The 25,729-nt window shown below is 38.8% G+C and overlaps 2 pseudogenes across 2 annotated transcripts in view; both read left to right on the top strand.

Moving 5' to 3' along the window:
- The first annotated feature begins 764 nt into the window (after window positions 1–764).
- On the top strand, window positions 765–7,061 carry LOC144632964 (uncharacterized; annotated as a pseudogene). The gene is made up of 3 exons (XR_013566972.1): window positions 765–1,181; window positions 2,702–5,891; window positions 6,153–7,061. The product of XR_013566972.1 is annotated as an uncharacterized LOC144632964 (transcript).
- Window positions 7,062–12,487: 5,426 nt separating this feature from the next.
- Window positions 12,488–25,729, top strand: part of LOC144633391 (uncharacterized) — a 29,514-nt pseudogene continuing 16,272 nt past the window's right edge. Inside the window, exons 1-10 of the transcript XR_013567058.1 lie at window positions 12,488–12,889; window positions 15,862–16,248; window positions 17,301–19,067; window positions 19,489–19,851; window positions 20,293–20,660; window positions 21,067–21,219; window positions 22,046–23,062; window positions 23,555–23,704; window positions 24,036–24,781; window positions 25,258–25,416. The product of XR_013567058.1 is annotated as an uncharacterized LOC144633391 (transcript). The remainder of the gene's footprint in view (window positions 12,890–15,861; window positions 16,249–17,300; window positions 19,068–19,488; window positions 19,852–20,292; window positions 20,661–21,066; window positions 21,220–22,045; window positions 23,063–23,554; window positions 23,705–24,035; window positions 24,782–25,257; window positions 25,417–25,729) is intronic.

Raw genomic sequence — 25,729 nt, 5'->3', positions numbered from 1 at the left:
TTTTCGCACTCCTGTCTTTTTCCTCGACAAGGATTTGAATAATGCTACATGCCACTTCAATAGCCGCCGAGACAATGTTTTCATAACAATGTCATTTATGCGAAAACCATATCTGCGATTGTTTCTTTGGGGGAAGGGAAGAGAAGAGGCGTTCGGGTACTTTTTCTTTGTATCGACTGGTTGTGTACTCGTTTTACTTAACAAAGTAGAAGGTTGCTGTCACACACGGTTGGTCAGTGGGAGAATGTGTTATCGAGAGTGTAGAGAGATCCGGTGAAAATTTTAGTCGGCACGCGGACAATTTATGCGGTGGAGTGCTTTTAATGTTCCCTTTTAATTTCACACCCCCTTGGTAATATTGCAATCCTTGTATTTAATTATTCATAAAAGTGTCTTAGCTCTGCATTAACACCAGAATAAATGGAACTAATTATTTAAGCAAATTATTTAATTATTTTCTTGAAATGAGAACACCTTTTTCTATAGCATAACCCCTTCAGTTATTTTCCCTTGGAAAATAAAACTACTTAAAAACGCTTCAAAAGAAATAATATTTGTGAACGTCTCATCTCTTGCATATTTAAATTTGAGTTCCTATTTTGCTCTTAATGCATTGCCACCCGCACGAGTATTGACAAAATCGGACTTCCACTTTGTTAAACACACTTAGTGGTTTGTAGCACTTGTAAACATTTTTCGTTGCCATGATAACTGTCTTGAAACTAAAAGGTGGGTGCTTATCATGCGTTAAGGAAACTATAATTCCACTGAAATGGCTGAGATAAAATCGGTCACTTTCTCTCCTATTCTGGAGCACGCCCCGGACGACGTATCAGTGGTAAGCTCCGATACAGGCTTGGTTCCAAAAGAAATGAAGTTCGAGGATGCGTACATTGCCAGTTTGTCGAAGAGCGCGAGAAAATATCAGCTTCCAACTGAAGATGCACCGAGGGCGCCTCGGAGGCGTAAAATAGCGCTTCTTACACTCGGTTTTATCCTTCTTCTTGGTATTGGTGCAGCTGTAATTTACCTTGTTACAAGAGAGCTCTACAACAGAGAAAAACATTATTACAGTGGAGCAGTGAGTGAGCTGAATAAAACAGGATTAGCATCAAAAGGCACACACATAAAGGGGGCAACGAAAAGCGTGTGGTCTTTCAACACCATAAAGCCTTCCTCTGGTTAGTAAAAGTTTTTATTATTTTTACTATTTTTCACGCGCGTACATTTAATAGTTGCTTTGCAACTATTGAAAGTAAAGATAAAGTTATAACTTTTAAGTTAAACTACATACAGCACAATTTTTTTGAGAGCAGAATTATGTTTAGAAGTAAAAAAAAATGCGGGGTAAATTAAGTCGTTTTTGTAAAAGGAACATGGATGTTGACAAAATTAGTTACTGAAACGAATAATCTATATATGGTGAATTAGCAACTTACCTGTAGTCAAAATGTGCTACATTTTTTTTAGCTATCGCTTATTATTGCTTAATCACCCATACTCGATGCAGATCTTATTCTCGACGGATTCCTCGTAGATTATTGCACTCCCAAACTATTTTGTTTAAATACCGTTTTGTTTTCTCGCTTGTTATCAGATCAAATAACACGAGAACAGAAAAGACAATGCTAGGAATAATGTTCATTTGCAATAGTAGACATTAACATAAGGAGACGAAGTTAGACGAGAATAAAGCGGAAAAAATTTAAGATGATAATCAATTTTCCGGTACATATCTTTATGTGAAGCTACGCAAAAAAACAAAAGAAAAAGAAACGGAACAGGGCCAAGAGAAACAGTGCTGTGTGTTAGATTAGTAAAGAACTTGGTCTTCCTCAGAACAATGTTTTGAACAGTTTAGCTAGATTATTTTGACAAAGCGCTTCGTGACGCACTGGAAGATGTCATCTTGCACGTAACTGTATCATTGCGGTTTTAGGTTCCATTACTGAAAGACACCTGCGTCGATAATTAATGGCCACTTAGCGTTCACTGAAAACTGTAAAATTTGTGAAATAATTTTGCCCTATAAGAAAATTTGACTGCAGAGTGATGCTAATGCTGAGACATCGATGTGGAAGATACAAGTTACAGCAACATGTTGCAATGACAGAATCTCAAATAAAGATTGTCTTTTGGCAGGTTTTCTAGTGGTTGGTAGTTTCAAAAGTCACTATTTAACTCGAGACGATGTAAAAGTTAACTGGGCCATTTGCAAGTTGCATTTGTTGAACTATTGCTGACATTTAACGTAACACAAATTTAAATTATTTTGTTCTAAGAAAAAAATTATTTGTTTACTTATAAACGACGGTAAATGCCCGTATTCATATCGACAAGAATTCTCATTATCATTTGCGTTTCACTCTAAAAGATAGTTACTCGTTTAAAATGTGTTGATCATTGCAACCTTTTGTCGCTTTTAATATTGTCTAATTACCAAAATTGTTAGGGAAATCTCACAAAGTACTAGGACTACTATCTGCACCAACAAGTTTTGTCGCGCCACGGTCTTGCTTATGGTATAGCACCAATGTTGAAAAAAGCACCGGCAACGTTGAGTGTAGTGCAAAAAAGTGGATAAATTATTAATTCCCATAGATTGAGAGGTTGCGAATTATGGGTTTAAGCGCATGAAAAGGTAAAGTTTATTTTTTTTAGTTTCATTTTCTATTGAAGGCTCCGTATTTTTTCTTCTTAGAATCAAGTGAGAAACAAGTTTCCCTGAACTCAAGTAAGACAACAGTTTATCTTTCATCAGAGACAGGAAAAACAGTTTCCAAGTTGTCAACATCAGTAACATTCATCGAGTCCTCAGGTCTGGTGACGCGTTTTGGAGCCAAAAACCACAATGCCACGACGTCAACTCTCTCGACGCCGAATCTGGCAAGTTCAAGAAAGACAACGTCGCATTTGGCATCAAGACATGATATTAACAGAATGTACAGCACTCCAAAACCAGTAATACATACGTCCCAAAGTGGTGACACGAAGACCATATCTTCATATTCCCTGCTCCATGGAACAAGTAGGTCATTTACAGAAAGAAGCAAAGAAAATACTGACAGTTTTCATCCACCCGTGTCGTCCTCGGGCATAATTAAGTCCACATCTGTAGTCCAGAAAGCCGTTTCTAATGCACCGACACCATCTGCAGAGAAAAAGGAAGCTTCAGAAAACATTTCTATTAAGTCTACGACTGTAACACTCCAGGATATCGAAACCGTGGGAAATGGTATAACATCGTTCGAAGCTAAGTACATCCCGTCTACCTTGCCAACTTCAATCAGAAAGTCATCCGAGTTTGCGTATTCCAAATCGGTCGATTCCCAGCTAACATCGAGGCAAAGTAATCAGCATTCAAAGTTAGTTCGCACGAGCTCGCTTGCTGTGACAACCGCTAATCTTGAAAGCTCTTGGAAGAGTTCGGAAAATTCGTTACATACAGGAAAAATGAATATGATAAGAGGAATAACGGCTAGCACACTCTTACCAACTGCAAAATCCGGTGTGTCGTCTTCTTTGTACTCCAATTCTTTTGAAGGAAGCTCATCGGGAAGCACTTTTAGTCCAGATTGGGTTTCTTCACAGTCCATCGGGTCAGGAGAGACCCGCGTTATGGTTAACCACACAAGCGTCAGAAAGGAATCTTCTTTTTCTAAAAATTATGGAAGCCTAGTGTCGATGCATTTCTCTCCTACTCCTACATCTGGATCAGTGACGTCTTTCATAAAGGGCCATAAAACCAGTCAACTGTTCAATCTATCAAGTTACACAGCCAATAGGTTGGTTAGCAAAGAACAACCTTCAAATCATTCTGGATATTCAAGCAAAAGTATTGTAACTGTTTTAAAGACGGTCTTTTCTTCTTTATCTCTATCTGCCAACCAAGGATCCAGTAAACTTCAAGATATTCTCACATCTACGAAAGCCACGTCACTTTCTGCCACACACCAAAGTCATCCCAGTACATTAGTCCCTCGAAGTCCCAAATTGGTAATTTCGACGCAGCCACTATACACCACCCATAATAGCAACGGCTTCTCGACAGTTGGGGCAGTTGGAGATGTCACGTCACTGGAAACTACTTCGTCACTTTCAAGTCATCTGCAAACAAGGCCATCGATAGGTACTCAATTCAGTATAAAGGCAATTTCATTAAGCAGTACTGTGTCGTTGAATACAAATTCGAACACAGAATCTCCATTATTGAGTTCATCTCCAGCGGAATTCAATTCTTTGGCAATTGCCTTGGCTTCGTCATACGACCCGGTCTTGTCGTACAGTAGTTTTGAAGAGCTCCCAACTGCTGCCTCTGAGATGGAGAGTACTGACAGCGTTTCGTTGTGGATTCCTAGCCAGACAAGCGTAAGCTACAGCTCGTCGACAATCTCCCAACAGACCTTAACTTCCAGGAAAATGAGCACCCAAGGGAAAATTGGGGTCTCCATCGTCAGTTCCTATGTTCACGTTCAACAGTCAAAATCAAAGAGCAGCATAAAGGAAAGTCCGACAACAACTTCTACCATTTCTACTAAGAAGGTCTCTAAAGCCTACCATCAATCATTGCATAAGGATACAAGTGATGCTCCGACAAAGTCGACTTTTACACGTATTTACATTACCACAACTCAGCCCTCAAGACAATCACCTGTTTTGTCAAGAGGTGTTCAATCTGTAACAAGATTCTTACCAACTGCGGAAATGTCAGCAAAAAGAATGACGTCAAGTTTCGAAGGTTCCTGGCTATCAACTATTAATTCCGGCGAACAACAAAGTACGTCTGATAATCCCCATGGAACATCCCAGCACCTGCCAATGTACACAGCTACAAGCGACACTCTTGGGATATCAACAGTTAGACTTTCTCCTGTAACAAAAGTATCGTCAAATACAAGAGGCATGTCAAATGCCTTGTCAGATTCAAGGAGAAGAACGAGTTCTCGAGTAGAAAATGTTGGGTTGTCGAGCGACATTTTCTCCACTGCGCGTCCAAGTTTTAGCGAAAGCATCAACGTCAGTCTGTCACGCACGAGAGTAAACTCCGTGTCTTCCACGGAGCTTCATAAAACATTTCAACACACACTGCTTACGGATTCTAGCAATACAACAACAAACTCAACTGTCGTGCAGATTTCTATCCCCACATTGTCACTGTCAATACAATCAACGGTATTGTCACGAAATACATCTTCTGCAAGCCAAATCATTACCCCAGCATCCAGCAACATATCTTTAAGCGCACACAACACAAGTACATCTCAATCATTCAATTCTTCAACAAAGGGAACTGCAATGTTAATTCCAAGTCCGACCCACACTTCCACGACGCATGTCAAGCCTATAATGACCACAGATTTGTATCTCTTTAGTTCGGTCTCGACCACTTTCAGACCAACTTTGAACACCACCACACAATTTAAAATCATGGACGGCTCCTTAGTCATAAGAAACAGAAACTTTCACGCAAACCTGTCCAATCCAAACTCGACGATGTTCAAAGTCCTTGCAAATGAAGTTGAGGAAATAATTACGGAAATTGTTTCCTTAGATGCAAAGGTCATTTCTTTTAGGAATGGAAGTATTATCGCAGATTTTTACTTAATGGTGGCGTACGATTCACCATTCAGCGACCAAGACTATGCCCAGATGTTGAGCGAAGCCAGTGAATCTCTATGGCGTGGTTACTATGTGACGAACATTACTGTTACCTTAAGAGTTTCTACAGGACGTCCAGCAGCCCGTTTGCAAGATGGTGGAGGCTTATCCAAAGCTGCTGTAGTTGCTATCTTCGCAGTATTTTCTGTTTTGTTGATAGTAGTTGGAAGCTTTGGAGTTTATGTTTGCACAAAGAAAGGAATGTGTGAGAGATCAAGAGTTAAACCTTCCGAGTAAGTCAGAGGAAAATATGTTGTTTTTGTTATCATTATTGTACATGTTGTTGTTGTTGTTGTTGTTGATTTTGCTGTTGTTACAAAACAACGAAAAGAGTTTTGTCATTTAAAAAGAGCTTTTCTGGAAAAATCATGTTTCTTTAGGTCATAAGTCTAAACACGCTTAATGATGGTATAAGCGCCATTGGTTTTGCTTCCTTTGTTTATTCGCCACAGCAAAAAGTAATGCTTTAATTTATTTGTTTTTTTTTCCCTTAGCTCTCCCATACCACCCTCGGAGCTTGAAAAAATTCAGCCCGTTCGCCGTGGAACTTGGGTAGCGAACGACGAGCCATTCCTAAAAGTTGACGTCCCAAAAGATCCCAACTACAGGAGCGCCTCTATTCTACGAAACGTTAAGCTTGAGAGTTTTGGAAAGAAGTGATGCAGAGCCAGACAGAGGTTGTGACCCCGATTTGCTGAGAAAATCTACAAGGAGCCCCTTTGAGCCAGAACACGCCAGTAGCAAAGGGAGTAAAGAGTCAGTAACAGCGTATGCTGCCTTTCCGTCGACATCAAGAAGCATGTCATGTCCGATGACTGACGACTTTGGTCGTCCAGTCAGTGGATCCTCAAGAAATACTTACTTGAACATTGGGGTAGATTCCACACATTCTGAGGACGAATGCTAAGTCGTAATTAATCAATGATAGAGTATAATTATGTATCATACTATAGTATGTATCATACTTGAACGTGTTCTAACTTATTTCAAATTTTAATAGTTTATATATCTAAAAAGCGCCGCAAATTAGTGGCTATTTACTTCTATTTCAGATTAATACTTTAAAATTAATGAAGGCATCCATTCAGTCAGCCATTCAGTATAAGTATTAGCTAGTCATTCACTCATTCAATCATTGCCGTTTTAGGACGAGGTTGGGGTTTGTCGATGCCGGTTATCGTCAGTTACATAACAAGCGCGAGAAAAATCTTTTGTTATGTATGTTATAGTAGTTCGTTTCTTTTTTCAACTATCAGTCAAAATGAACAAATATACCAACAGACTTGTATCAGGTTAATATAATATTGGATAATTCAAGATTAATATTAGTTATTTATGTTTACCAAGAACCGCGAGTTGACGTATGGAAAAAAATGTTGTCTCTCCTGGGGATGGGACTAAAAGTGATTGGAAGAAAAAAAAAAAAAAAAAAAAAAAAAAAAAAAAAAAAAAAAACAAAAAAAAAAAAAAAAAAAAAAACAAAAAAAAAAAAAAAAAATTTTTAGGGTTAAGCTTGTCATATTACCAAACTGTATTTTCTTTTTAAAATTGTACATCAGTCACCATAAGCTGTAAAATTTGTAGGACATACAATTGGTTTCCATACTGATTTCTCTGTGTTCCACTTTACTAAAGTCATGAGGACTAGCATTCTACAAAAATGTCTTAATTTATATAAGACCCATTTTGTGCTACCACGCCTTATTATAAGCGTTCATTTAAGGATTGTAATCAGATATCCCTCAGATGCCAAATAAGAGGTACAAGTTAAAGTTGTCAAGGTGGGCTGTTTCAACTTGCAAAAGAAATCTGATCATTCTGGTTTCAGGTTTGCGACACTCGAAAATGTTAAGGGGAGCAGGTGTGGCGCAGTGGTGAGAGCGCTCGCCTCCCACCAATGTGGCTCGGGTTCGATTCCAGCCCGGTGCCATATGTGGGTTGAGTTTGTTGTTGGTTCTTGTCCCTGCTATGAGGGAATTTCGCCGTGTTCTCCGGTTTTCCTCCCTCCACAAAAACCAACACTCTAAAATCCAATTCGACCTTGGATGTACGTACACGTCTTAACGAGCTCCTGAGCTCTTCCGTGTCACGTAGGTAAATAAATTACAAATTACGAAGTCCTTTTGGAGAAATAATTACTAACACGTGTCAAATTTGACTTTGCCCTCCAGGCTTACGTACAGACATTTTCCTCATGAGGAAACCTAAATTAATTATAGCCCACAGTGTATGTAGGGCAGCTATATTTAACTAATACCCCTACTTGTTGCTTCAAGACGAGGACTTTTACTGTAAAATGATCTAAATTTATTAAACCCCTTTCTGTGTGGTCAGGCCTCGTGTGCCACCGAGTTTTATTGACAAAGTACTCGAAACGTGTGTAGTTTAAGTACTCGCTTTGCAGCTGGGTAAGCTTGTTATATCTTAAGAATCCTTTCTATTCATGGCAAGTAAAACCGTGGAGAAGACCATTTAGGTGAATCGTTTGAAATTGAAATTGTGCTCACTTCAAAATTGAACTTGAAGCAACTTTTCTTAGCCTTACTCATCCGAAACATCCTGCCTTGTACAATTTTTGTGTACAGTATGTTTTATCTTTGTATATAATATCTCGTAAAATTTATATTAAATTATATGCATTTTTCTGACTTGTTCAGCAGTCTAAATTATTAAATAGGCACTTGGCTAGCTTTCCCGAAGGTGCCCAGTTACTAACTCGTTGCAAATAAAACTTATAATAAAACATTAAAATGATCGGCACCGCAAACAAATTGTTGTTGTCGTTGTTTGTGATCATGTTGTAGTTGTTGCGTTGTTCACAGTTTTAATTGTTGTCAGCTTTTGTCGCTGGGAATGAGTGGAAATTTCTATCAACGTTATATGAAAGGGTTACCGTTCCTGTCATAAAGGGTTAAAAATGGGCACAGGTTTGGACCGGGAAGTGGAGGAGTGGAGCCTCCCACGTACAAGATATTTTTGAGTACCCTTTTTCCCCGAGCTAGGTCTTCCGAGCCCTGGTTCCAGGCCCTGGCGTAAGTCATTTACGAAATCTAGCATTAAAGTAATTCAGAGAAAACTTCTGTCATTTTCAACTTTAAGCAGTTGCTAGTCTAGCGATGGGAACCACTAGCTGCCAGCTGTATCCGCGGGAAATATTTAAATTTTATTGGCCGATATCATGTGCACGCGAAACAACCAATATGGGATTTTATTATAGATACAGCTAAATAATAACTGAGATAGTACGCGAGCTGTGATTGGTCACAAACCTATGGTAATTTAAACCTTTTATTTTTTGATATATAATTCACACTTTTTAGATTTGTAATGTGTAAATTTTATGCTATTAAACTTTTTATGATTTACTAAATTTTATGCTTGATCAATTTTATACTGGTCACCGATTGATACCAGACAATCTCTTGACTAGTATTACCGGTCTACCATGCCAGCGATAAATGAAGTTATTATTATTATTGTACCAGCCCGTCCTTGATATGGAAGCATAACGCGTGTGGACATAGGCGAAAATTTCCAGTTGTTAACTGTTTGTGATTTACTAGATTTTTCTTGTGTTCTCCCAAAACACCATGAATATTTACCGCGCCGGTAAACCGATAGAAGTATGGCTTAAATATAAATCAACCACATCCAGTAGTCCGGTCTGCAGTGGCGGAATGGGTCTAATTTGCCAATTTTAACTTAACAGGTTCCTAAATGTTAGGTTCTTACTCGCGGGTTTTTAATGTATAACAAGTAACTGGTCTTCCTGGAGCACTATTTAGTTTAATTGTTTTTTTCTGTCGTCTACTCGAATTCGTGCCAGAAAACATTGAAAATCTCAGATTTCTCATATGAAACATAATACAAAACTGTTTCATGTTTTAAGACTTGTCATTAAGTCAGAAATATTGCCTTTTCTTTTGTGTGGTCATGGTACCAGTGTATTTCCATTACAATACTCCCTCGATGTTGTCATGGAAACGCCTCACGTCATTATTACTGTAGAAAAGACGACATAATTAAGACACACGTCCTAAACCTCGCCGTCGTCAGGTTGGGATTATATTTATACACAAGGTATGACAAGATATTTATTTAGAACGAGTAGCTGGATACGTTTCCTTTAATTAGTTTGTCGCGGTTAACGGTTAACGCTGTCAAACATAAGTATTTTACCCTTTTAAAATAAATTTGTTTAATTACTAACGTAGTTTCATTATAGGGAGTATTTATGTCTTCATAAAATGTATTTTATCATAACTCTTAAATTTAAATAGTTTATTTTTATACGTACAGTGATGCATGTCACGAGCATCGATAACAAAAGTGTAAAAGGATTATTCCATAACCACCAAGTATAAATTTCATCACTGACACAAATTAAAAAAAGAAAACATCCTCATACTCTTTTGACACCTCGTTGTACTTGGGTATTTCAGTATTTTTTAGTTTTAAAAGCACTGCACCATCAATGCCCCTCCATCCGTTGCAGCCGATAGCGAGCGACACGAGCTTGGTCAAAGTCTATATTAAGTTACTTTTTTCAACATCGGTAAATTGTTTGGAAGACAGGTGATATATTGTCTGTTATGGCTTACCACCAAATTGCCAGAACTAATCTTAAACGGAATGTAACACAGTCGCGATGGAGAATCTAATGTTTTTAACTTAGAACAGGAGGGCTTTCCTTCTCGAGCTCGTTTCTTCATGTAATTAGTCAGTTCTTGACATTTAACCTAGAATAAAATAAGAAAGGAATGAGCAAGCTTATTTTGTGGCCTTTTACCGAACTAACTAATTAAAGCTCTAAAATCCAGGATATTAACAATTTACAACATCACGTGTCGCCAAGAGAGGCTAATTAACACCTTGTTGACACCTTGGGTTTTCTATTTTTATTTTCACATTTTTATTTATTAACATAAATTACTGACTTTGTCGGACACAAGGTATGCCAGCTGTCACTAGCAATTATTTTCAACTTGTTTGGTCGGTCAAACTTTAGATTTTGTTTTATTTTTCTTGGCATTTTCTATAACAAGTGGAATACCCTATAAACTAGCTCATAGCTAAGTATATTATCCACGTTCGAGATTTTTGTTCCGAACTCGAACAGTATCGCACTTTCATGTTCACTGAATAAACCACCTGGGGTGCAATCTACTCGAAAACTTGAACCTTTAAAAGAGTGGTCCTGGAAAGGAGATGATTGTTACGGCTAGTTACCAGATTCTAACCGAGATACGATGACATACGTGAAGTCCCACCTAACACACCTGCTGGTGAATGGTTCTCCAAGGATGTACGACGAAAAACCCACCTGGGACATGTGTGGGTTACTCTTTTTGTTTTATTGTTTTCCACGACGAAGGAATAACACTGACCACTGAATGGGGAAATACCAAAATGAAGAAGAAAAAACCTTTTCAGGTTTCACCAGAAACCCAACGCAGAAAGTCTAGCGTAGTAGGTAGAATATCTCGAAATACATGTATCGCTTCTTATATAATTGGTCTCGAAAATTACGGCAGTCTAGCGCAGTGAGGTCCGTACTGTCAAGTTATTTTCTCGGTATTCTTACAGTAAAGCACTGTCCCAATACGGTCCGGAGACCTTTTGGTTAATAAAATATTTATTTCACGACTTAAAAATGTGATTAAAAAATGGCTGTGCAGCATCTTAACTGGACTGCGTGGACCGGCAAGTACATGTAACTGGTGATTGGCTTATTTTAGTTATCAGCCCTATCTGCTCTCTCTTTTCGTATTATCTTTTGATGGCGGACTTTATTTTACTAATTGTACCGGAGATCTGCGAAAAGGGCTACATTAATAATCCACTACCTATGGTCTTCAGAGGAGACCTGATGTGTGTCGAAGGCTTATGCTAATTTTAGGAATACGTTAAGGCGTGTGTCAACAAAAGGTGACTGAACATGGACAGCTAATCCGGCCTCTCTTCTTCGCGTGTCATGAATCGGGCCTCGACCATTTAATACCAGGATATTATCAGGGTTTTATCGAGCTACTGTCCACAGTTCCGCTGGGAATTTTTTTTATTAAAGGTCTTGCTTCATAAATCTAAATTTTTGTATGTTTTGTTTCTAGCCGAACGTGACGGATGAAATTATCATACGGACTGATGTTTTCCTAATCCAACATGTTATAAAGTCAAATAACTATGCCGGATTATTTAATCTACTGCGTGACCTTCTTCTGCTCCCTTATTTGTCTAAACTATCAAATTTAATCAAAGTTTACTTCTTCTGACTTTTTAACGACCTTGGGAAGAATTTATATAAGAATTCTAATTACTCAATGCATGCATGGCTAATTATTCGGACTCATGCTTAGTCAACAGTTTCGCTTCGGCCGAGATATCTTTAAAAAGTTTTGGGCAATCTTAAACTATCTCAATTATCGAGCCGCATTGTTTCCAAAGAGTTTTTAGAAGCCTATGAAAAACTGCTCGTTTTCGTTGCATGGAAACGGAAAATTAATTTATACTGACTGTCTAAAAGGCACACTGAAGCGTAAACTAAACATCCACTCAACACTGACAGGCGAGAATTAGTTTTGGGTTATCCGCTTGCATATTATGCTTCGTGACTAACGTTTTCTTCGTAATCCTATAAGACTTCCTTTATAATATATCATTAACGAATTTTACTTCGGATAAAGCACAATTTTCGAAGTGTTAATTGAAACAATGCCCCGTCTGTCCCGAGGGAATAAGTTATGCTAATCAAATATTGATTAGCGTTAATATTAGATGAATTGAAAGAGGCCGCATGTTGCCAAGGTTATTGAAGTGTTTCTATGGGGCTTAAAATGCAGTCCACAGAGCGTGATGCCTTGTTCATTTTCTTGACGTCTTCGTTCTTTGCAGATTTGCGGCGTTGTTAAAAACAAATCCTCATGAAACGCCGCCTGAGACTTCAAGCTGGAGCGACGTAAGAAAACACTGTCCTTAAAATAGATGAATAAGAAAGCAAGATCAACTTTCATTGCGTCTGAAGGAACAAGCGTGCGAGCGCAGCACTCAACCGCGGCCATACTGTTATTTACCTTGTGGGTTATCTGTTGTGGCTTCGTCGCTGGTGTAGATAATGCATCGTCGATTTCCAGTGCGGATAAATCGAGTATTCCAGTATCAACAAGCGTTTTACCGCCTGCCACTTCCGTCCATTCGAGTCATTCTGTGCAAGTAAATTCGACCTCCGAAAATGGTAAGTACATGTACATTCGTTTGTGCTTGACATTGGGCATAATTTTTCTTAAGCGAACTGTCCAGCGACACTATTTATGTAACGTGGGGACTAAAGGCTGTTCAGTTCTTTAATAACATTGCTGTTTATATGGCGTTTTAACTTTTAATCAAAGTAGCTAGCGGTCAATAATTTTCTTATCTGCTGACCAGGAGGTCTTGATTCAACGACGTAAATTGTGGCTCGCGTTACGTCAATTGTATAATTCCAATATGCAAGTTTCGTTGTTATTTCATGTGAGATAAACAAGCTTTTATTTGAGTTTTAATCGATGGCTCATTTAGAACTTTATGCTTTAGGGAAGATTACTCCATCGAATTTAAAAGATAATGACTGACGGATAAATCATTGTTTTGATTTAGCCCGGTGATTTAGCAAAGTGAAGTTGATATCAACACGGCCCGGCGGGTTATAATTACAGTGTCGTCTTCTCTACATTTCGCTCAGAATTTGCATAAGAAATTGATATCCTAAAATGGACCCTTTGATATTTTAAGAACACAGACACGGCTTCATTGTTACTGTTGTTAGCTATTTTTGAAATTTTAGGAGTACACAAATTGGACTTAAATTGTTACTGTGGTTTTGTTTCTTAATCGTGCTTTTTGTTCTCGCAAATTCGCCGTTTTGACATGTTCAGGTGAATTATAGAATGTTGCGCAAATCATGCCATCTACGTGCAGATATAGATGTCTAATTTTCATCTGGCAAAGAAATAAAACTTTTAACTACGTGTTACTTATTACATTCTCTTTTCAATTAAAGTTCTGTTACTGATTAACAAGCTCAATTGAATATCATTTGAAGTGTTTGGTTGTCCAAAATTTATAGGTTTTACATTTAACAACCCCATTTTACAACAATACGATGCATCAAATCAACTGCATTACTTGAATGGTTTATAGATCAGTTTTGAAAATCTAGGCTGACTCGTTTGTCATGACAAGCGAAAATGCTCTCGGGCGTCCAGGAGTTCTAAGCACATCACAAGTTCTAACCTGTCTAATGTGAAGATAATAAGGGGTACCATGAATTCGTAATTTTGCGCTAAATCCGTGGAACTGTCGACTGTGTATTTTTAGTCTAATAATAGCTTGACACATATTACGTGGAATGGGCGAAATTGGGATCGATCATTCGTTTCATTTCCAACGGTTATAAGTCAATTTCTAACTTCTAATAATGTAACATTATTTTTTGAGGAGGAATAACTGTTATATTTCACTTAAATAAATTTTAAAAAATTGACATAAAAATAAAGCTGTCGAAATTGACAAAATTTTTAAGTATCAATGATCAAAGTGAATTTATGTTTTAATTTAAAAAAAAATGGAAATCATTTTCACCTGAAATAATTTATTCTATAAACTACAACAAATGAATAAATGTGACCCAGATATCGCGGTGACGAGTCTTCCGTAATAAAGCTTTTTTTAATATTTATCATACTCATCAAAGTACTGAATACAACAGAGAAGATGGTGTTTTTAAAACAATTGCTGGAGTTGCTTGATTTGTGACGCCAATTTTGGTGAAATATTTCACGTAAAAATGCATAAGTTGTAGAAGGTTTTGAACGCTTTCGTTTATTATATTTATTTCTGTTTTAATTTTGTCTAAGATTGTCGTAGAAAACCGTCATAGCTCTTAACAGTGGATCAAGACAAAAACTCGTGAATGATTTTAAATCTTGAAAATAATATCAAATTGTATGAATTTTTTTTTTTTTTGGCCGGGGCCTGTGAGGAGGGGAGGGACTTTTTTTATAAACCTTCTTTTTTTTTTTTTTTTATTACGTTTTTTTGATGTTAAAAAGTTTTCAATTATAAAAAAAAAAAAAAAAGAATATAAAAATACAAAGACACCCCCACCTCACTACCAATCAAAGGCCAGGCACTTGGCAGGCAACTGTAAAATGGACTATTAATTTACTCGGATAATAAAATAAATTAGAAGAAATTAAAAAATCGTGAATAACTAGCCTTAACAAAGAAGCATACAATACAATTGAAACCTGCTTTTTTCCTTCTTTTTTATTTGTTTTTGCTCCTTTTTTTCAAGTTTAGGCCACGTTTTTTCTTGCCAACAATTTTTACAGTTGTCCATTGCGGTATGGATCATACTTCCGTTTTTTTTTGTTTTTTCTTTTTTTTTAAATCACTCTCTTTTCACTCACACGCGTACTAACAATCTCACTTCTGCACATTAACATGTACTCACCTTGCCCAAATGACAGGTACGGATTGCCAACGATCTGCACTCTTATTCCTTACTTTAATCCACTATTGTTGCCAGTCTTGTTAGAATAGGTAATTTAGTAACATAATGTAAAGTAATAAGTACTAAGTAATGCATATACATGTACATGTACTAACAATTATTATTACTAACTAGTTTTACTGGCCTCCTTGGCCACTTTAATTTACATTACTAATTACATGTACCTTGTTATTGTGTAAGGCAACTCGTTAACAAAAGTTTTCATTGCAAATAGTGAATACGAAAAGATTAGATAACTGGACCGTTCATCAATTATTGATTGGTGATCTATTAAAAGTTCGTTGCGGTCCTCTAGACCTTTTTTTATATTGCTCAATCGTTCTGACGCTTCGGAGGCGAGCGTTGTGCGGCCATTGTAGTAGAAACCCCTGAAATGTGACCTACACAACCACACAATGCTGTTTTCAGCTAGTGTAATGTTATAGTATTGAGCACCCATATAAGGCGTGTCTTCCACTTAAAAAAAGTCGCGTGTTAAACAAACAATATCAAAGAACACTGAGCGGAAATGCTTACAAGCAATACCTGTAAAGTGTTTCTTTTTAACGAGGTGCTTTACACTGCAACACTCATCTCACTCTTTGTATAGACTAATAACTAACTAATGTATAACATAAATCACTAATGTAATTAATGTAACCTTTTCATTTCAGTCACTAGCACCAGCACAACCACACCCAATTCACCGCTCAACAAGACCAGCATTCTCACCATTCTTCAATCTTCTAACTTTCCTATCATTGGTTCAACGGAACCAATAACATTGGCACTATCATTCGTTACAACCGCGGCACCTGAAACTCAAAGTGTAGCGAGGAGTGTGCGTTCTCTGCTCGAAGCGTCATCGCTTTCAATTCCCGGATTTACTGAACCGCTTACGTTAGCTTTGTTTACGAGGTAATTCGTTATCACGGGATTCAAAGCAACGCTTCACTGTCTTCAAGTAGCATTGGTATAAATTCTGCTACCTCAGTTGAGGCAAGTTCAAAGGAAACAAACTATTCGAGTTCGCTGCAAATAGTTACAACCAAAACGCAACAGTGTCGCTGAAAGTACACCCGTTGCTATCAACGCAACAAGAACGATATTTTCGAATTCTGTGACAAGGTCGAATAGCTTAGCTCAGAATTCATACACAAGAACACCTTCATTTACCACTCATTCTCCTTCGTACGCCTTTCAAAAGAATGTCACTGAAAGTTTCCGTAGCACTACTTTGGCTTTGTCTACAAGTAATTCCTTATCGGGGAGTCAGAGCAACTCTTCTTTGTCATCGAGTAGCACCGCCATACGTTCATCTAATTCGTTTCAGTCAAGTTCAACGGAGACGAACGCTTCAAGCTTCTTACAAGTCGTAACGACTGCAATGCAAACTGTTTCCACAGTATTTGGAAGATTCGTTAGGTTCAATCGAAGCTACAGAACCTATACAATCGAACGTTGTTACAATGGCTAGCAGTTTAGCTCAAAGCACACATACAAGAACACCTTTATTTGTCTCTTACTCTCTCTACGTATCTCCATCAAAGCGATTCCACTGAAACATTTCGTAGCACTCAGCAAGTCACTTCTTCAGAAGGAAGCTTAAAGCTCAGTACTATTGCAGGAGCAACCAGCGGCTCGTATTCAAGCTTTCGAATTGCACACAACAAATAGAACTCACCTACTAGACCTCGCAAACAGATTTAGCATCCCACAACTCGTCAACAATATATTCGCTTCTGGTTACAGTACATAAATCTGAAGATTCATCATTTTCATCCGTGTCGGATCAGACATCTACTCGCAGTTTAACACCATCCGTTACCATCTCCAAGTCGAGCCAGTCCACATCACCATGTTATTGTAACCACGTACCGTATTTCAATCCTCTGGTGTGTTCGTCAGCAGTTCATCTCTTGAAATAAGCAGTACAACAACTCTACTACTAAACCAAACCAAGAATATTATATTGGGAAGCTCTAGACCTTCAGAGACCATACACAGGTCTGAGCCCATGTCACCATCTTATCAAGTCTCAATGACAACAAGAGAGAAAATATCCACCACAGGCTCCCCTTGGCCTTCCAAACAGACACTTGCCGTGACTGTCATATCCAACTGGCGTCTTAACTAACACACCTGTAAAGGAGGAAATACACAATACAACTGCACTTTCTCAATCGATTACTGTGAACTTCAGTAAAACGCTCCCGACTCCTTCAAGTCGATTTAGTTCGTCGACTTCTGTATCGGTGACGCTAGAGACGTCAGCAAAGCAAGCAAGCCTATCGCAAACGGAAACGATTGTAACTATTTCGTACGTGTCATTTACAAGCTCTGCCAGTAGTGCCAGTTCAGTGCCACCACTTTCAACATCTAAAACTTCATTGCTGTCAAACGTTTCTCTCATCTACAATAGTGATGGGACTTCATCCAAAACCTCTTCAATTCTCACAACAGAGTCTATTTCAAGACCGGCAACAAAAGTACTTTCCGCTTCATTGACTGTCTCACAGGAGACATCTGGGAGGTCCAGAATCACTACTGACTCAGCCACGACAAAAGAGAGTTCCCTTACGTCTCCATTGCCGCGTCAATCTCGTCTTCTATCGGAAACATTTCTGCTTTAAATTCCACTTCTGGTTTGATATCTAGTCGGACAACTGCTGTATTTATTTCGCCTTCGTTGGAGCATGTAAACTCTACTATGAGATTTTCACATAAAAGTACGTTTACCACACAGGGGAGGAACAACGTTTCCACTTTAATGTTGCAATCGACGCATGGAATCAACATCAACGAAAACTTCGTTAATAGCGGGTGAATCCACGCTGCTTCCTAATTCAACTACTGGACAATATTTATCAAGCTCCTTAAAAGTGACCACCATTACCAGCAGATTTGACAGCGCAAGGAATCGTTACAACATCCAGTGCTCTTCCAAGCAACAGTTCGGTTGTCGAGAAGCTGACACCATCCCTCAAAATGTCCAAATTTGAAACTGCCACGTCCTATATTTCTTCCATTGCTGGTGAAACAGATGTCACTTCTTCGTTGCCGCTCAGAAGCATCGTTGTACCGATTTCAACAACAAGCTTCTCTGCCTTAGGATCGAGTATTTCAACAGACCTTAACGGCTCTAGCTCGATGCAGTTCTCCAGTAAAGAACCATTGAGTACCACCACATTTCTCTCCAGTATCGATCTACTTCAGTCCACTTCAAATTTTCTGGGAGCCGCAACATCAGAAATTACAAGTTCACCACAAGATAGTGGCACAACTACTGTATCATATCTCCTACCATCTGTATTGTCCATAAACTCTTCGTACTTGTCTTCTTATACAAGCCACATTGCTACAGATTCTCCGGTATCTTCAACAGTGTTTCCTTTGCAGAATCACACAGTTTCATTTTCCGACCCTTACAGCAGTGGCAATTTAAGTGCATCTTCGTCACTACAGAAAGCTTTAACGTCGTTTACGTTAACTGGATCAATAATTAGAACATCATTCTCGGCAAAGAAGATGACATCTGATTCCCAACCTACTTTAACACTATCAACAGTAACCATGGCTACTTCGGAGTCAGATTCTGCTAGCTCCCAGTTGGTTTCTACCAATGTGTCGCGGACGTTGTCATTTTCGAGAAAAACAACTGCGCTTGAATCATCCTCTGCTATTAATAGCTCGATTTTTACCAAAATGGATTCCTCTCACTCCTTTTTATCTGCTTCGTCTGCGTCGGACATAAACCATACGCATGCGTCTAGCATACATCAGGGGGTATCACTGGCAACCTTAGCAGAAACTGCTTCAAGGACTACAAATCATTCAGTTTCACTGCATGAAAGCTCGTCTTATTTGCATGAAAAGTCAAGTAAGTTAAACACAGACAAAACAAATGGCTAAAAATTCATAAGTTAACACATAAGTTAAAGTGATTATATGGCATTCAGTAAACTTCCCCCTTTATGGTTATTGAAAATGAGGTAATAATCATCAACAACGTAACTAAACACAACAAGAAACATTTTTCTATGTCAAATATTACCCAACGCTATAAACCACTCTGAAAGGATAAAATTAATGTACAACAGAAAAGTAACTTTCCAGGTGCTGTAGTCTCTCATTCAAATCAAAAGGATCTCGTCTAAAAGAATATCTTTGTTTGGAGGTGACGGGATTTTGTCGTTACTTTCCTGAACTAAACGCGATTAGTTACGAATATTGTGAAATCCTATAGCTGTGAGAACAATTCCATGATTGGTAATATTAACTTTCTTCATCAAATTTAATAGGTTCAGTCTCTAAGTCAAGTGTGGAAGCCTTACCTGCAAGCCAGGGGACAACAGTAGTAACTTCTTTTGTAAATAGTACAGCAGCATCTTCGTCCCAACCTCATCCATCAAGTAATGTTCCTGTTAGCACAACTCCGTCGTTGCTATTGACGACTACATCACCCTTCTCATCCTCACCTCCACAATCGCGAATTTCTCTGGCAGCCACAACTGTAGAAATATCCCAAAGCGGAGTGTTTTCATCAGCACTGGCATCTGTAAATGTATCGTCTTTGACCCAAAACGCGGCTCATATTAGTAGAGACTCGTCGGTAGGAACAACTGTTAATTATTTACAACAATCAACTGCTATATCCCTTCACGGTAAGTTTTAAACACGAAAGCAATGGTACTGCAAGTTACTCTGTGTTCCTTTTCTGTTTATCTTCAGGAAACGTGCTTAGCAAAAGATTGCCTTTCACTTTACCTTGTTGACATTTTTCCTATGCTAACATTTCCGCTAAGGAAGGAGAACAAGCCAGAAATTACCTTCACTTATGCCCTTCCCCACCGCGTTATCCTGCAACTGCAGCGTTTCAGTGTAATGACGTCTACAGTCAACTCCCTCTATAACGGACACCTTCACGACTACAATTTGGTATTCGTTATAGAGGAAGTCCGTTTTAGTGGGAGTTATTTTCAGTAATTCTTGTTCGCCGGGACTTGAACTCCTGTCCGTGATAACGAGGTGTCCGTAATAGAGAGGTGTTCACAAGGCGGGAGTTGACTGTTTTCGCTAATTTTAATTCATTCGACTATTTGCAGGCTTTCCCTCTACGTTGGCTACAGACTCTTCACCAGAACGCCATAGATTAACAGCAACATTGTTCTCCGTACACGTGTCAGCAACATCTTTATTAGCTACATCAGTGTCCTCCGGAAATGCGTCAACAGCATCTTCCCAAATTCAAATTTCAACATTATCACCCTTACCACGGCCTTCCACTACAGAACTTGCCGCTACCAGTTCTGTCATCAGTGTACCGCCGGGTGACTTCGTGCGCTTTGCCATTCGCGTTCCTCTCAATGAAAGCGTGAACGATGCCTCCTTTAAAAGCAACCTCGAAAAAGGGATTCTTGTTGCATATGAGAATGGCACATTGGATGGAAGAACAGGAAATGTTTCTGTGAACGTAAGTTGATCAAAAATTGTACACTTTAATTATATTTCCGTTTCTCTCAGTTTTCCTTTATAAACAAAACTGTACAATGCTTTTTTGGCTGTGGGCAAGTAAGTGTTAAAGCAAGTCAGGTGCTTATTTGGAAACTATTTCTACAAGTTCAATATTATTGCCTTTATTTAACCCAGATGCTCCTTCCGTGTGTTAACGTACAGTGACGAAGATTGTACGGGTGGGGACTCGCATATGAGAGTGACGGGGATGCTCGTCGTCTCGCTTAGGAGTGTAAATTTCGGATTTTGGTCTAGCTTAGGGTGTTCCAGGCAAAACGCCAATATTTTTAGCCATAATCAATGTTTATTTAACACAGATTATTCATTATGTTTGACAGTTCCTTGTACCTTTGTTCCTTGCACAGGTTGTTAGAATAGAGCGTTTATCTGCTCCAGATAACACTACTGTGAACGTAACGTTTCAAGTCCTTAATGACGGTGAACCAGTTCTTGGTTTTCGTGTTAGTCAAAGTGTTCGGCAATCAAACATTTCACTGGCGCAAGCAATTGGATATCGGGTACTCTCACTGTTATGTTTTTATTTTAAGTTATTATCGCCATCGTCATTATCATCTTATTTAGTTGCAATTTGTCATGATATATGATTGGCCCTGACCTTTTCGGATTTTTTTTTTTTTTTTGGGGGGGGGGGGGGGAAAGGGAGGGTTAGGTGGAGGACAGAAAATGATCCCCTCCTTGTCTATATATCCAAGTGTATTCGAGCTATGTGACGGTCACGCGTCGATTATAATGTCATAATGTACCAAAAGGACGGTCGTGACTTTCAAAATCCGCCATCGTTGATTCTGTTTGTTTTTCAAAAGCGTCCGTGAGCAAACTTTTGACACCAACATCCTGTCTTATGAATTTGAGAAAAAGTCACGAAGCTGGTTTGTGCTCGAAAACCTTTCGCATTGGACAAGGCTGAAATCTCTCCGGGCGACTTCTGTCCCACAACCTCAACAGTGGTGACCAAACCCAGGTAGACCAAAATTTAATTAAAGTGTAAAAGGTTATCGATATGTCCAGGAGGAAAAAGTGTCATATTAAACAGATAACGTAGATCTGACGGTAGGGAGCTTGCTATATGGAAACATCTTTTCGTGCTGTTGTTTTGTGCCTCTTGTAGAACGACACGACCATAAAGTTATTTAACTCTTTCATCCAAAGCTCAACATGTAAATTCTCCGTACTGAATACAATAAGTTTCTTTTACCTTTAGATCAGAGTATTTGGTAGCACGTCAATATTCATTCTTGAGCGAACATATACGCCATCTTGATTCCTTACCTTTCAAATATATGAATTATCCTGATACTCACAGTTTGTATGCTATTTATACAGGTTGTTCTGGAACCGCATGCCATCATGTACCTCTCAACAAGCTCGTTTATTCCTACGGCTCCTGTCACTTTATTAATCTCCACGTCACTGAAAAGCATTGGAATGACGTCAGTGTCCTCTTCAGCAGCTACGACCCACTCCCAGCAAAGTATGTTATTGACGCAAACTTCAGGTGTAGAAATAGCAGCAAGCCGGAGCTATACATTAGCAGTTTCTGAAGATTTCTCCGCATCGCCTTCATCCCAAAGTTATTTATCCAGTATAGTTCCTGTAGTTACCACAAGTTATAAGTTACAATCCACTCAAGAACAAAGTAAATTATTGACACTTACCTCTGAAGTCACATTGTCACAAAACCAGAGTTTTGCAACAACCATGGCATCTGCAAATGAATCAGCAATACCTTCAACCCAAGTCCCTCCGTCAAGTACGGTTCCTGTAGTTACCACAAGTCACATGGCATTATCGATTTCACCAAGCTCATCCGTCCCAGAACAGAGCACGATATCGACACACGTCCCGAGTGTGAACACGTCACGAAGTCAGAGACTCACAGAAACAACGGCATCTGCCAATGTATCAGGAACATCGTCATTCCAAGTTACTGTTGTTACCACAAGTTATATAGTACTGTCGACTCCACTTATACCATTCACAAGTACCCAAAACCAAAGTAAGCCACTGGTACAAACAACAAGTATGGATTTGTCACAAAGCCAGAAGTTTACATATATTAAAGTGTCAGCAATTCCTTCATCGCAGTTCCATCCATCAAGTCCTGTTGCTACCACAAGCTATGTGGCACCGTCATCTTCACTAACTTTATCCATGACTGAGCTGGTCGCTACCAGCTCAGTAATCTTTAAAAGTCCAGGTGTCTATGTGCGTTTTGCTATCAGTGTTCCTTTGAATGACAGTGTGGAAAATGCTTCTTTTAAAAACACCTTGGAGAAAGGAATTCTTGCTGTATATCAGAATGGCACGTTCGGTGGAATGGCAGAAAACGTGTCTGTGAACGTAAGTGTATCAGATTAGAAATTTTATTGTAGAATCCATTCACTGTTTCTTGTTGCTTTTGCTGTTTTTTCTGATACTAGAATTGCTAAATGCATCCAAACAAAGGTAATATTTTGGATCGACAAGAGAAGATAATTACCTTGCCAAAAGTAGTTTTGGTCTATGGGCTCTTGATAGATAACACGAGCCCTTGAGATGACGGCCAAGTTTCAAGTTTAAGTTGTGTAATAGTGATTCTTAAACCTTAAAACAGAATTTTAAAAACAAAAATGGTCAACGATAACTCGACTTAAAAAGGAGTATGTTTACTTTTGTTAAATCTGCTTAGAGTTTAAACAGCTAAGTGATCATATGTGCGGAAATAAGGCTGTTGATTTGATATAAATTATGTTCACGGATACCTGACCCTAGATAAACAGAACACTTGCGTTGATAGAATGGCGCTTTAGTTCAGTTGTATGATTGAGTATTATTTTTCTTCTTCTCTTGAAGGTTGTCAGCATTGAAAGATCATCTTCAAATGCCACCAACGTGAATGTAACATTTCAAGTCTTCAATGGAAGTAAGCCAGTTCTTGCTGATGAAATTATCCAAAGTATCGAGCGAGTTGAAGGTTCATTGGCACAAGCTGTCGGATATGAGGTACTTTTCATCCAAAGCTGTAACCTGTTTACTTTTATAAGTACATTGAACGCCGGTAACTCGAAATCTGAAGAGAAACGAAAAACAATTCGACGAGTTAGCGGGGTTTTCGAGTTAACCGAGTAGAAATGACTGAAAAGTGGATCCAGTGGAAATGGAAGTTAGTTCAAGTTAGCGTGGTTGTTCGAGTTATTCGAGTTCGAGTTACCGGGGTTCTATTTTCATGCTTGCTGTGGTATTTAGCCCCATGCCACGTTGACAGCCATATTCCATTCTATCAAACACTGTGTATAGTCATGACATTTATAATCATTTATTTTTTCGATTACAGGTTGTAGAAAAACCTCACGTCGTGTTATTTTCGACAAGCTCTTCCTTGTTTACGATGTTGAAGACCGCGTCAGTGTCGGCATTTGAAACTACGAGCGTGACCCGTGCTAGTAGTGAAAGGTCAGTCAATGCTACGGTGAGCTCCACGCAACAGGAAATTGCTTCTTCAGTACCCACTGACTCTCCGCAAAGTACATTATTGACCAAAACTACACCTATGGAGACATCGCCAAGCCGGACCTATACGATAGTGGTATCTGTGAATGAGTCAGCAACGCCTTCATCCAAAATGTTTATATCAACCGAAGTTACTGCGTCTGCTAAAAGCTCTCCTGCTATAAAATCAACTGCTTCCGACCAAAGTGTGGTGGTATTGACGCAAATATCAAGTCTGCATGAAACATCAAAGAACCGGACATTTACAGTAGCAACAATAGCAACAACAACAGTTCAATCTGTGGAGGTGTCTACGATAGCCTCGTCCCAAATGCGTTCCTCATTTAATGTACCTCAGGTTCCACAAGCGATGTGGTATCGCCATCCTCACTAAGACCATCCAGAACAGAACTTGTCTTTACCAGTTCAGCTACTGTTATACCTCCAGGCACATATGTACGCTTTACTATTAGTATTCCTCGTAATGAAAACGTGAGTGGTGATTCCTTTAACGCGAAACTGACGAAAGGAATTGCTTCTGTATATAAGAATGGTTCCTTGGATGGAATATCAGGGAATACGTCTATTAACGTAAGTTAAAACAAATACTTATTTTACATTTTTTTAAAAACTAATTGTTTCTTATCTACTTGGTATAGGCGGAAAAGATGACTTAGTGTTGACTGACGGGTTGTATAAGTACCTATACATGTACACAACATGATATAAATACATATGTTCAAATAATTACGCTCTATGTTCTCGATCAATCATAAGAATTTTTCCTTCCTCTTAATTCTTCAAAGTTGTCAATTGAAGTTCAATGTTAACGATATCATCCAGACAGGAAAATACCTAAGAGACGTTTTCTTATTTAGGCAATAGACTGCCCCTTTTGCGTGATTTATCAGTTCATTCAAGCAGGCATGCACAAAAGGTGGAAGAGCACGGATTAGATATTTTTCCTCACAAGTGGCTTGTTAACTGAAGTGCACATCATTTTCACATATTGTATAAATAAATGTCATAAAGTGTGACAGCTTATATAGTGTCTTTTTTGTATGTAGATCATCAGCATCAAGAATTCATCCGAGCTAAACGACACCATGGCAAACGTGACTGTAACGTTCCAGGTTCTCAATGTCACTAAATCAGTTCCTGCCTATCACGTTATTCAAAGTATCCGGCGAGCGGACATCACGTTGGAACAAGCCCTTGGATACAAGGTACTAGTACTTTTTGGCTTGTAGGTAAATGCATAGTCTGCACTCAAAACGAAATGACTCTTAGCATGTGAGCGTGGAGCGACCATGAGTACTGCTAACTTACCTTAGTAGGATACTGGACCATCGCAGCTTAATCCTCCACCCACCCATCCCGACCATGTTTTGTCAGTTTGCTCTAACCCATTTGTACTTCTGTCTACAGAGGGGCACAGCGAAAGAAAGTAAAGTGTTTTACTCTTAAACACAACACAATCACCTCGACTGGCTCTTATAAGGATTTCAATGCACAAACCATTCGGTCACTGATCGTGTA

The sequence above is a fragment of the Oculina patagonica genome, chromosome 12, assembly GCF_052425735.1.
Source record: "Oculina patagonica isolate OP01 chromosome 12, crgOcupat, whole genome shotgun sequence".
Classification (NCBI taxonomy): domain Eukaryota; kingdom Metazoa; phylum Cnidaria; class Anthozoa; order Scleractinia; family Oculinidae; genus Oculina; species Oculina patagonica.
This window is presented reverse-complemented; position numbering and strand designations above follow the sequence as displayed.